Source organism: Chiloscyllium punctatum, chromosome 19, assembly GCF_047496795.1.
Source record: "Chiloscyllium punctatum isolate Juve2018m chromosome 19, sChiPun1.3, whole genome shotgun sequence".
Classification (NCBI taxonomy): domain Eukaryota; kingdom Metazoa; phylum Chordata; class Chondrichthyes; order Orectolobiformes; family Hemiscylliidae; genus Chiloscyllium; species Chiloscyllium punctatum.
This window is the reverse complement of record NC_092757.1, coordinates 96,126,395-96,139,220: the sequence shown is the minus strand read 5'-3', so window position 1 is coordinate 96,139,220 and position 12,826 is coordinate 96,126,395. Positions and strand designations below refer to the sequence as shown.

The window sequence follows — 12,826 nt, the reverse complement described above, 5'->3', positions numbered from 1 at the left end:
GTTGCATGTTTGTTTCCTCCATATGCTACTGGACAGAAGCCGTCCGTGTTTGCAGCTAAATGTACACAAAGGTTTTTTTGTGAATAAAGTATATTTTTGAAATATACAAAAGCGATTCCACAAACAGGAGCAGACCAGCCTGAATCCCATAAATTGCAGTTATGCTGGAACTCAGAGCCCTGTGTCCCGAGCCGGATACTCAGAGTCCAGGCCTTTGCCCAGTGTCCGGAGCCCCGTGCCCAGTGTCCGGAGCCCATTATGCCCAGTGTCCGGAGTGCCGTGCCCAGTGTCCGGAGCTCATGCCCAGTGTCCGGAGCCCGTGCCCAGTGTCCGGAGCCCATCATGCCCAGTGTCCGGAGCCCGTGCCCAGTGTCCGGAGCCCATGCCCAGTGTCCGGAGCCCATGCCCAGTGTCCGGAGCCCCGTGCCCAGTGTCTGGAGCCCATGCCTAGTGTCCGGAGCCCCGTGCTCAGAGCCCCGTGCCCAGTGTCCGGAGTGCCGTGCCCAGTGTCCGGAGCCCGTGCCCAGTGTCCGGAGCCCCGTGCTCAGAGCCCCGTGCCCAGTGTCCGGAGTGCCGTGCCCAGTGTCTGGAGCCCATGCCCAGTGTCCGGGGCCCCGTGCTCAGAGCCCCGTGCCCAGTGTCCGGAGCCCCGTGCCCAGTGTCCGGAGCCCGTGCCCAGTGTCCGGAGCCCCGTGCCCAGTGTCCGGAGCCCATGCCCAGTGTCCGGAGCCCCGTGCCCAGTGTCTGGAGCCCGTGCCCAGTGTCCGGAGCCCCGTGCTCAGAGCCCCGTGCCCAGTGTCCGGAGTGCCGTGCCCAGTGTCTGGAGCCCATGCCCAGTGTCCGGGGCCCCGTGCTCAGAGCCCCGTGCCCAGTGTCCGGAGCCCCGTGCCCAGTGTCCGGAGCCCCGTGCCCAGTGTCCGGAGTGCCGTGCCCAGTGTCCGGAGCCCCGTGCCCAGTGTCCGGAGCGCCTGTGTTGCTGTTGCCGGTGCTGACACTGGGCGGCGGTGCTGGACAGGGTTCCGAGCCCGGACTCGGAGCGGAGCCGCCGCGACAGAAACTGGAGCCGGATCCCGGGGCCGGGCCGCTCGGACAATGATCCCCCCCCCCCCCCAAACCACCGGGCTCCGGGGGGGAGGGGAGGTCACACGGAGTTCAGGCGCTGGCGGGGGGGGGGGGGGGGGACAGTACTCAGCCCAGACCCTCACCCTCACCCCCCCACTCCCACCCCCTCCCACAGTGAATAGGAATGTGCCACTCGGCCCCTCTAGGCTGCTCGCCATTCTGTAAAAGGCCATGGTTGATGTGATGACCCTTCAGCCCCGCCTCCCCCCGGACACTCCCCACTCCCCCCCCCCGGACACTCCCCACTCCCCCCCCTCCCCCCGGACACTCTCCCTCCCCCCCCGGACACTCCCCACTCCCCCCCCCCCCCCCCGGACACTCTCCCTCCCCCCCCGGACACTCCCCACTCCCCCCCCCCCGGACACTCCCCACTCCCCCCCCCCGGACACTCCCCACTCCCCCCCCCCCCCCCCCGGACACTCCCCCCCCCCCGGACACTCCCCCTCCGTGTGTCCCTCCCCTCCCTCTCTCTCTCTCTCTCTCTGTCCCCCCCCCCCACATTAAGGGGATCGCTCTGAGCCGCCGCTCGGTTCCTGCGATGATCATCCCGCGGTTTTCCAGCCCCGACTGGAGCCACTCTCTGTCCCCAGGTAACTGCAGCGTTCAGCGGCCGCTCTGTCCGACAGACCCCGGCCCCGGCTCCGGCTCCAGCCCCACACTCACCCGGGACAAGGGGCAGTGTCCCGCGGGCTGACTCCGGACACGGAGCGGTGGGGGAAGACACCATCCCGGGACACAGAGGGATCCTGACCCCCTCCCTGTCCCTGTCTGTGTCAGTGTGACCCTGTCTGTCCCGGGATGGTGTCCTGTCTACCCCCCCCCCCCCCGCTCTGTGGCTGCTGTCAGCCCGCGGGACATTGTCGAGATAAGGGCTGAGGGTCAACTGGGAGAGGGGACAGAGGGGGACGGGGGGAGGGGACAGGGGAGGATGGGGGGAGGGAACAGAGGGAGGGACAGAGGGGGGGGGACAGAGGGGACAGAGGGAGAGGGGACAGAGGGAGGGGAGACAGGGGGGGGGGACAGAGGGGGGGGGGACAGAGGGGACAGAGGGAGAGGGACAGAGGGAGGGGGAACAGGGGGAGGGGAGACGGGGGGGGGGACAGAGGGAGGGGGACAGAGGGGGGGGGACAGAGGCGGGGACAGAGGGGGGGGGACAGAGGGAGGGGGACAGAGGGAGGGGGACAGAGGGGGGGACGGGGGGGACAGAGGGAGAGGGGACAGAGGGAGACAGTGGGGGACGGGGGGGAGACAGGGGGGGAACAGGGGGAGGGGGAGACGGGGGGGTGGGGACAGAGGAGAGGGGACAGTGGGCAGGGTGAAGATCAGGGAGAGTGGGACAGACAGAAAAGGGAGAGGGTGAGTGTGTGTGTGTGTGGGGTGTGTGTGTGTGTGTGGGGGGGGGGTGTGGGGGTGGGTGTGTGTGGGGGGGTGTGGGGGGGGTGTGTGTGTATGTGTGTGTGTATGTGTGTGTGGGGGGGTGTGGGGGGGTGTGTCAGGGAGGGGGCACGCTGCCTGTCCGATGCTGGTGGGTAATCCAGGATTGAGTGAAGTTGCTGTTTACACCGGCCCTGCTCAGTCCGGATGGTGGGATTCCCCGTGAACCTGGCTCTGATTGTTAAAGTGACTCCCGGAGCGAGAGGGGGAACACCCCCACACCCCCCCCCCCCACACACCCCCCTCCCCCCCACACCCCCCTCTCCCCCCAACACACCCCCCCTCCCCCCCAACACACCCCCCCCTCCCCACACACCCACCCCCCTCCCCCACCTTACAGCAGGACCCGCTGGTGGGAATATTGTCCTGGGATGGGACGGTGCCCCCCCCGCCCAGGGGAGGGGGGAGCCGGGACATTAATCCGGGAGAATGATTGTGGCACAGACAGGGGGGAGGGGGAACGGTTCACGGGTCGGGGTTTTTAATATTTTTTGGGGGGGGGGGTGAAGGGTTAACGGCTGTGTCCTGTCCAGAGGGTCCCGTGAAATAAAAATAGCAGCACAAAGTGATGTAATATTTGGAAGTGCCCACAGGGGGTTGTGATGTGAGTGTCGGGGGGGGGGGGTAGGGGGTGGGGGGTGGGGGGTGTGGGGGGGAGGGGGGTCACATCTATAAAGGGGGTGGCACCCGCACATTCACTGGTCAATCGCCTGGTTATTAATCACCACTGGCTGCAGCTCCGAGCACACCCGCTCTCTCCGAGGTAACCTGCTGTCAGCCTCCAGCAAAACGGAGCTAAATGGCCCGGGGCTGGGGGGGGGGGCATCCCATCCCCACCCCCACCTGGGGTGCCGGGGAGGGGCGGGGGCTCAGCCCAGTCAAACACCGGGAGCGAGCGGCTGGGGAGTGGGGCGCGGGCACTTTAAGAAGGCTCTCGCTCTCCCTCTGTCTCTGTCTCTGTCTCTGGGATCGTTCAGGAAACGTTCCTGCACCCACCGGGAGAGCTGCACTGTCAGAGGAGCCGGGACTTTACCGAGTCTCCCCCCTCCCCCCCACTCCCCACACACCTCACCCTGGGGGTGGGGGGAATTGGTGAGAGGTTATTGCGATTGGGGCGGGGGGCTTTGGGGGGTGGGTGTTGGTGTTAAGGGGTTGGGGTGAGGAAGCTTGTTGACAGATGGAGTTGTTGAGGGGCTGGCTGTTGGGTTTTGTTCTGAGGGGGTGGGGGATGTTGGAATTGGGATATCGGGGTGTCTGCTCAGCCGCTCAGTGTGTGTGTGTGTGTGTGTGTGTGTGGGGGGGGGTGTCTGACAGTGTGTGTGTGTCGTGAGAGAGAGAGACACACAGTTGGGGTGATGTAAGGGGGATTATTGGGGGGTGGGGTTAGTGTCTTTCTGTACAGCCAGTCACTCAGTGTGTGGTGTCTGTGTTTGTGCTGGGGTGGGGGTGGGGTGGGTAGGGGGAGATGAGGGGGTGGGGGTCTGTTGTACCTGACCAGCTTTGGGGAAAGTCAGTCGTAACTGAGCGTGTTTGTGTGGGGGTGAGGAAGAGGCTGGGGATGATGTTGAGGAGGTGAGGGTGTTGTTTGAGAGGTTAGGCTGTTCAGAGGGTGTGGTTGCTATTGAGAGGGTGGGGGCGTTGTTGGGAAGGTGAGGGTGATGTTGAGGTGAAGGTGTTGGAGGGTGGGGGCGATGTTGGAAGGAGGGGGTGTTGTTGAGGGGGTATAGTTGGGAGGATGAGGGTGTTGTGGGAGGGTGGGGGTGGTGTCGGAGGGTGATGTCGGAGGGTGGTGTTGGAGGGGGGGTGTCGGAGGGTGGGGGTGGTGTCGGAGGGGGGGGTGGTGTCGGGGGGTGGGGGGGGGGGTGTCGGAGGGTGGGGGTGGTGTCGGAGGGGGGGGTGGTGTCGGGGGGTGGGGGGGGTGTCGGAGGGTGATGTCGGAGGGTGGGGGTGGTGTCGGGGGGTGGGGGTGGTGTCGGAGGGGGGGGTGGTGTCGGGGGGTGGGGGGGGGTGTCGGAGGGTGGGGGTGGTGTCGGGGGGTGGGGGTGGTGTCGGAGGGTGGGGGTGGTGTCGGAGGGGGGGGGTGGTGTCCGGGGGTGGGGGGGGTGTCGGAGGGTGATGTCGGAGGGTGGGGGTGGTGTCGGGGGGTGGGGGGTGGTGTCGGAGGGTGGGGGTGGTGTCGGGGGGGTGGGGGTGATGTCGGAGGGTGGGGGTGGTGTCGGAGGGGGGGGTGGTGTCGGGGGGTGGGGGGGGTGTCGGAGGGTGATGTCGGAGGGTGGTGTCGGAGGGTGGGGGGGGTGTCGGAGGGTGGGGGTGGTGTCGGGGGGTGGGGGTGGTGTGGGTCTGATGTACCCAGTTTCCCCTCCTGCCCTCTGAGTGAAGGTGTGTGTGTGTTTGTGTTGAAGGTGGGGATATGATGCCCATGTTGGAACCCATGGAGATGCCGAACCACGCCAAGCAGCTGCTGCTGCAGTTGAACAGACAGCGCACCAAGGGTTTCCTCTGCGATGTGATCATTGTGGTACAGAACGCCCTGTTCCGGGCCCACAAGAACATCCTGGCGGCCAGCAGCGTCTACCTCAAGTCCCTGGTGGTTCATGATAACCTGGTGAACCTGGACCCGGAGATGGTGAGCCCGGCTCTGTTCCGGACTGTCCTGGATTATATTTACACCGGGGCCCTAGCTGAGGCGGATCTGTGTAATGAGCAGAACCTGGGGGCGATCCTGGCGGCAGCCAGTTACCTGCAGCTGCCAGACCTGGTGGCTCTGTGTAAGAAGAAGCTGAAGCGGAACGGCAGCTACGTTCACATGAGGACGGGCCTGGGGGCTGGGCCTGGGCCTAGGCATCGGCCTCTCCTCCTACGGTAAGCTGGCCCGGGGCCTGAGGAGCAGCACCCGGTGATCCAGTCCTGTTACTCGGTGGGATCCAGGCTGCTCGACACTCCGCCAAGCCCACGGCATCAACACCCAGGCCGGGGAGCTGTATGCACCCCCTCCGGCCCAGGGCTCCCGCCTTCCTGCCGCTGCTGCCGACCTGGGCCTGGCTGAGCACGGCTCCCCACAGCTGCTGGGCCTCGACCTTTCCAAGCGGAGCCCCCTGGGGAGGCAGCAGGGAACCCCGGGATGAGCGGGAGCACGAGGCCGGGCACAGCAGCCCCTCAGCCGGCCCACTCCTCAGTAACGGGCTAGTGGGCCCAGCTCTACAGCCCGGGCCCCGGGGATGGGGACGGGGACGGGGTGATGTCCCCGGACGGCAGCAGCAGCTGCTTCAGGGGAGGCCAGGCCCTGGGCACTGACAGCCGGAGCAGGCCTGAGGCCTCGGAGCAGGCCCTGTGCCAGTGGCTGAAGCAGGAGCCACCCAGTCAGTTTACAGAAGAGGTGAGGCCCAGGCCAGGCTCAGGGACAGGGTCAGGGCCCGGGCACAGCACCGGGGGAGACCCAGGTATCGGTCAGCAGCTGGCGATGAGGCCGAAGATGAGAAGAGCAGCTGCGAGGATACCAGCAGCGAGGAGCCGTATAGCCTCGGCCTGGGGCCTGGGCCTCTGCAGAGGTTCCAGTGTGGGGCACCTGAGCTTCGAGCCTGAGAACCTGGGCGATAACCTGTATGTGTGTATCCCTGTGGGAAAGGATTCCCCAGCTCAGAGCAGCTCAATGCCCACGTGGAGAGCCACACTGAGGAGGAGCTGCTGCACAGAGAGCTGGCTGAACAGAACAATCCCTTTGTGGGCAAAACCAGCCCAGGGCTGGGGGACCTCATCCGGCCTTACCGCTGCTCGAGCTGTGAGAAGTGCTACAAAGACCCAGCCACCCTCCGGCAGCACGAGAAGACCCACTGGCTGACCCGACCCTATCCCTGCAGCATCTGTGGCAAGAAGTTCACCCAGAGGGGTACCATGACCCGCCATATGCGGAGCCATCTAGGCCTCAAGCCATTTGCCTGCGAGGCGTGTGGCATGCGCTTCACCCGTCAGTACCGCCTCACCGAGCACATGAGGATCCACTCTGGGGGAGAAAACCGTATGAGTGTCAGATCTGTGGGGGCAAGTTTGCCCAACAGAGGAACCTCATCAGCCACATGAAGATGCACACGGGAGACTGCAAGGCCAGGCTGGAGCTGGGTGACACTCTCTACCCTCTCAAAGTGGGTGCCAGTCACCAGGACAAAGTGCCTGACCTCCCACCACCAGCCTCGCTGCAAGATCCTGCACTCCTCCTACCCCCAGGCTCTGGCTCAGGACCCACCCATTGATTTGGGAACAAGGAGGGGGTAATAAGTTGACTCAGACTGGAGTGTGTGGGCACACCCAGCCAGGAATGGCCACTATGTGCTCTCTTTCTCATTCTTTCCAGCCTGGAGTCTGGGGTCATTGAATCCCAATCCCAGGAGGCTCCAGGCTCCTCTCTCCCCGAAGCCATTTTCACAAACTACTCCCGCTGCTCTACTCTTCCCAACCCAGTTAGATACTTCCCCAGGAGAGGGACAGTTACTGTGAGGGGTTTTGGAAGCAGGAGGACGGGGTGGGGAGGGGGGGGGTCGTAAGGGGATTGTACCTCACTCACTGTGAAACTCATCCAGAAACGGGGAGCAACCACTAGCAGAGGGACATCCTGAGATCCCTTTCAAGGTTTGAAGCAATGAAAAACCGAGAGCTGACACTCTGGTCTCCTTTAACCAGCTTCCTGTCCAAAGCAGTTTAAACAAAACCACTGAACTCTCAGCTAATGAGGGGTAGTTTATTTCAACTGCGTTCATGTTATTCTATTCTAATTGTTTATGATGTCGATGTCTGTCTCCTAACCCTTATCCCACCACTTTCACTCGCTCTTTCATTAAGCACACTGCATTAATCCGAGCCACTTCCCCAGCCACCAGCAGCCAGTTTGGCCTTGCATCCCACTCCAAACATCACCTACTCCTCCAGGAGCCCAGTGCCCAAGTACCCCCTCACCCACCTTGAGGCTCTGTACATATTTCATTCCAAACACAATTACCAAATGGAACACCGTTCAAACTCTGAACACTGTAACCGAGACAATCACAAGTGAGCTAACAGGAGTTACTCACTTCATCAGCTTGTTTCAGTTGAATGATGCAGTCTCCAATTCGGATTCAGTCCCAGTGAGATTTAAATGGACAGATCTCTCACTTTAAAGACAGAAAACTAAGTTGGAAATCAGACACGGCTTGGTGAATTGAAAACAAATTTTTGCTGATGCATTATACGGAACAAGAGAAAATTTTATAAAGTGAGATTGTACTTGACAAACTGTCTGGAAGTTCGCAGAGATAAACGGTGGAACGGGTAAGAAGTTAGTTCCTCAAACTAAACCAGATAAAATTTGGAGAATTTGGTCACGACTTTTTAAGTGCAGTATTTTAGCATGAGATGCAACTTGCCAGTAATGTTACCTTCATGTTTTTTGCAGGGATTTGTAAAGGTTGCCTATTTGTATGGTCCTATTGAAGTGGGTGGGGAAATGTATGCACAGTGTCATCAACTGCGTCCCTGAGACACTGCTGGAAATTCAATGCAACCAAAGTCAGTCAGAGACTCCCACCCAAATAGTCTTTTTTAGAAACAAATTTTAAAAAGCCAAAATACAATTCACATAATGTTGCAATACAAGAAAACAGTATTTTTATAATTCTTTTTTGCATTAAAATGAATGTATTTATTGCATGTATTTGTACTGTTTATATTTCCAATCAGTCTGTATAAAGTGCTTCGGTGGGATAATGTTCCTATAATTGTATTTTTGTAAATGAGCAAACAAAAAATTTTCACAGTGAAACCTGTTTCTATAAAAACACCAAATAGCAATTAAAAGGTTACAGACATGTCTTTTCACCTCTCTTTTATTGGGCTGATAGTTACAGCAATTGCTAGTCACTGCAACTCTCTTCTACATTACAATGCTTCGACATTACAGGGAAGAGAGTTGCCCTCAGCTGGTGGCAGCACTGGACAAAGGCTATTTGCTACTAAACTAACAGCTAGATACTCAGATCTACATAACATGCTAAAGTATTTTATACACACATACATACATGCCTGCTAAATTAAACTCCCACTGCACTAAAACCAAAAGCTTCCACTATTCTATAGAGTCCACTCAACAGTAAATAAAACCAAATCCAGATACCTGGCCACCCATAACCAAATCTAAACAGCTAAGTCTATTTAAAAAAAACAATGAAACAAGTCTAAAATCAACCAATTTTGAAATTGCTTTTGCTTCATAAAAGGGACAGAAACCACAGAACCGGGTATGGACCAGGTATGAAATATTACTAAGCCCTGCATGTTTTAACTTCTCAAAGCTGAGGAGCTGTCCCAGCTACTTGATAGCTTGGCAGGGACCAGGGATTAGGAGGCACCAGATATCTCGATCGTTGGCCTGCAGTGTAACTGAACCCCTCTCTGGCTCTCCTTGAACTGGTATTTTGCAACGTAGAATTATCTCCAACTTCCCCCAAATGCCAAAGGTCTTGGGCATTGAGCAGCTTGTGAAAGGGCAGCTGTATGCTACCAACTCACACTGGAGCTGCTACTGTAACACACTCATTGCCTTGTGTCTGACTCACCAGATTATAGTCTACTACGTAGGGGGATAGTAAACCTCTCTCCAATAAACATAACTCCGTTTTCACCTGGTAACTCTAAAATCCTCCATCATGCAATGACCCAGTGGACTAAGAACATATTATCAACCTGACGATAGGCTGGTGCCAGGAATCCTTTTATACAAGGCCAATTAAAAGCCAGCTGTATCTGCAATAACGTGACTGTGACCCTCAACACGACCCTTTAAAAGTTGCCTTGAGTTTAGGCTAACCTTACAGAGTCTTTTTTTTCAAGGCATGTCAGTTCATTTTACTGTAATTATTTTAACTCTTCTCTCTCTGTGTGAAATTCCTCTTGCCAAATAAATGACATCGCAGAATCAGCAGCGAATCAAATCAAAGCCCCTCTCTCCTCTCTGCTTCGATGTGAGGCAGGTTCAGGGTGGAAGGAGGTTTACAGACATGTGCTGAGCAAAGCAGAGTGGATTATTCCATCTCTGTCACAAAACAATCCATGTGTTAATCAAAGATCCCTCCTGCCAGGGAAGGAGTCCTTTCCTTCCATTGGTTAAGGAGGCTTCCTCTCACCAACCTGCATCTGGATGTTCACCTCTCGTATTACTCTATTAACCCACTGTGACCAACTTGCTCCGAAAAAGACCCATCAAAAGTCTCATCTCAAGACCTGCCTCTTCAGCTTACTTTTTTTTTCTTGATAACCAATCACAATCTTCTACTGCATATTGATTCTCGTCATCTCTTAATGTTCGCTTTTTAATGGAGGGGTGGGTTGCCATGGTCGAGCTCTGGGGCTCTCGACGATTTTCACTGGAATCCAGAGGATGAGAGATTTTCCTGGCTCCATTTCTTCATCCCACCTTGGCCCACTTCAGAAAGACAGGATGGCCTCTAACAGGCACATTGTGAGTCAAAGCCTTTACCCTCATATTCCGGTCATCTGTCAGCAACACAACATCACGGCGCAGGCGAACGGGCTCATCTGGAGGAAAAGAAAAGGAGTCTCAGGATCAGCTACCTGTCTCCCCCAAACTGCAGCCTCTCTGGTAAGGCTAAAACAAACAGTAAATGTACCCAGTACAGCCTCAATGTGGCGTACTCTCAATGTTGCCCTGGAAATGTGTTTCAAAACCCAGCAGGCTAATCAAACGATACTGTAAGGAATACATCCTTTAAACAACATGTTCTACCCCTTTACCAAATCAAATGAGCTGTGCTACAAGGCTGTTTAATTAATTATATCAAGTTAAGGTTTTTGTAGATATTTCTTTCACTTAGTGTTAGAATCCTGCACTGCTCAATGAAAAATGGTTCAAGCAACAATAACAAAACATCAGGCTAATTATCTGTACATCAGTTTCAGAAACTTTTCTACAGCAGTGTTTGCTGACACACTGTCTTTGGTAGTGGGACTGTGAACAGATGGAAAATCAATGGTTAACGCTAAGAACGACATTTAAAAATGAAGAGGCACCCTCATCACGCTGTGTATACATGATTATAATCATGAAGCTCTTGTGTTATCTCTAACTGCAATGCTCACTAAAAATCTTCATTTCATTGAGGTGGCTTCAGGTTAATTTATTATCAACAAACTACTCTGAAAACTCTGCTCACATTTTTACAGCTCTGACAAATTACACTACAGCAGCTGAGACAATCCATAACATTCCAAATCAATTAACTAATCAAAATTGAACATTCTACATAAAGTCAATTCACTCTGTGCCCTTATGTTAACAAATGCATCTGAATTCCAGATCCCCATCTTGCGCAAAAAACTGTTCAGCTTTTCCCTGTATACCAAGTTACCTTAAGTAGCACAAATAACAAAATTAGCCAAATTATCAATCCACAATTTGTATGGTAGTTCCTGATCTTTCTCAGACTGAGATCAGCCAACAGTCAAACATGTTGAATTACACTCTGTAGTAATTGAAATGGTTCTAACATGACATGCTAGTTTACAGAAATAAACAATAGTGTGAGACAGTGCAATTTCACAAATCTGACAATACCAAGTTCTTAATCTGAAATAGGTGATGTGAAGGCCAAGCTGACTGGGCGGGAAGGGGACACAGAATCACCTTCACCCTAGTCAGTGATCAAACATTATTCAGCACGTTCTCAGCTAACAAACATCTCACTGTTTCTGGCAACAAAATAGCTTGTCACTTCAAGAAAAGCAATCAAAAATTAGACAAGATTTAAAAAAAGGTGCACTGTTCATTTCATCATCAATAAGGAATTGTGCAGCAGCTCTGACAACTCAATTTCCACTTTGCCTTATCCTTGTTTTAGCTGCATCTATAGAGAGAGAGAGAGAGCTGGGGAACAACCACAATAGTGAAGTGTGATTCAGGATCTTTTCGATTGTAACCTTCAGCAGCAATACCTCTTACTACACAGGCAACATCTCCGAATTGTCTCTCAGTATGCAAAAAGATTAAATCACTGAGCTGGGAATTGATCTATACAATTCTATGTCATTTCCAGATAGGAGTCTGGGCAATTTTAACTCACTGACAGCCTGATGTCAGTCCAGTACGTTCTCTTTGTTCAACAACTCCACAAATTTGACGGATAAAAGAAAAGATGGAAATTTCAATAGTGCCTTTCATAACCTCAGGATTTCCCAAACTATTTTATAGGCAATGAAGTATTTTTGAAATGTTGCTGTAATACAGGAAACACTGCAGCCTATTTCTGCACAAATAATGATGTGATAATGACCGGATCGTGTTGGTTAAGGAATCACTGACCCAAGACAGTGGGGAGAACATCATGGCCCAACTTCAAAAAATGGTGTGTGATCTTTCACATGCACCTGACAAAACAGGCAGAGCCTCAATTTAGGTTTAATCTGAAAAGACAGGATCTCTAATAGTGCAGCACTTCCTCAGTATTACACCAGGAATTGCTGGGCTATGAATGATATCAGATCATTGTTGCACTCTCCCTCTCCCCTCTCTAATCTTTAACCTAGGTTTGTGGGATAAGAAAGCAATGACACATTTGTTCCTAGTCTACTGTTTCTGTGATATATAGATACACAACACTGTTCGATGTACAGGGAGAAATTGGCATTAACATACAGATGTCATCATTCTCCCAAGTGAATCACCACCGCTGATGCAGTCAGCTCAGACACGTGCCTATAGACCCGGGAAAGCTCACATACCCTTGTTCACCGGCATCAAGTCTTTAGCCTTGTCCTTACAATAATGAAGGCAGCATGAGAGAATCAAGTCGTCATTGTTACCCTGTCAGAGAGAAGAAAGAACAGATCAGGATTCAGCAGCTTCACACACAAGTAGCAAAATAAAAGCTTGTGCCCAGTTCATACCTTCCAACCAATGCCCATGCTTATTTCAGCCATCAGAGTTTCTCTCCTTCCTTTCAAAAGGACATAATATTTTCTTCTAAGAGACTGCATGTGAGTCAATGAATTGTGATGAATGTGGCCATAGTATTTGTGACAGAACTTCCACCAGTTCAGAACAATCAAACCAACCCCCAATGTAGCCTGCTGTGATTCATTCGAAGTTATTACCTTGATATTCTCCCCCAGCTGGGTGGTGCTGTCATGTGACAGGTCACAGCCGTAGGGATCTCAGGTGCTTTATCAATGAAAAACAAAGGTGTATTTATAGAGGACATTCAATGGAAAATGGCCTTTGACACTTTGT

General features: G+C 54.4%; 1 pseudogene; it reads left to right on the top strand.

Moving 5' to 3' along the window:
• Nucleotides 1-1,627: 1,627 nt before the first annotated feature.
• On the top strand, nucleotides 1,628-7,067 carry LOC140491650 (hypermethylated in cancer 1 protein-like; annotated as a pseudogene).
• Nucleotides 7,068-12,826: the final 5,759 nt, after the last annotated feature.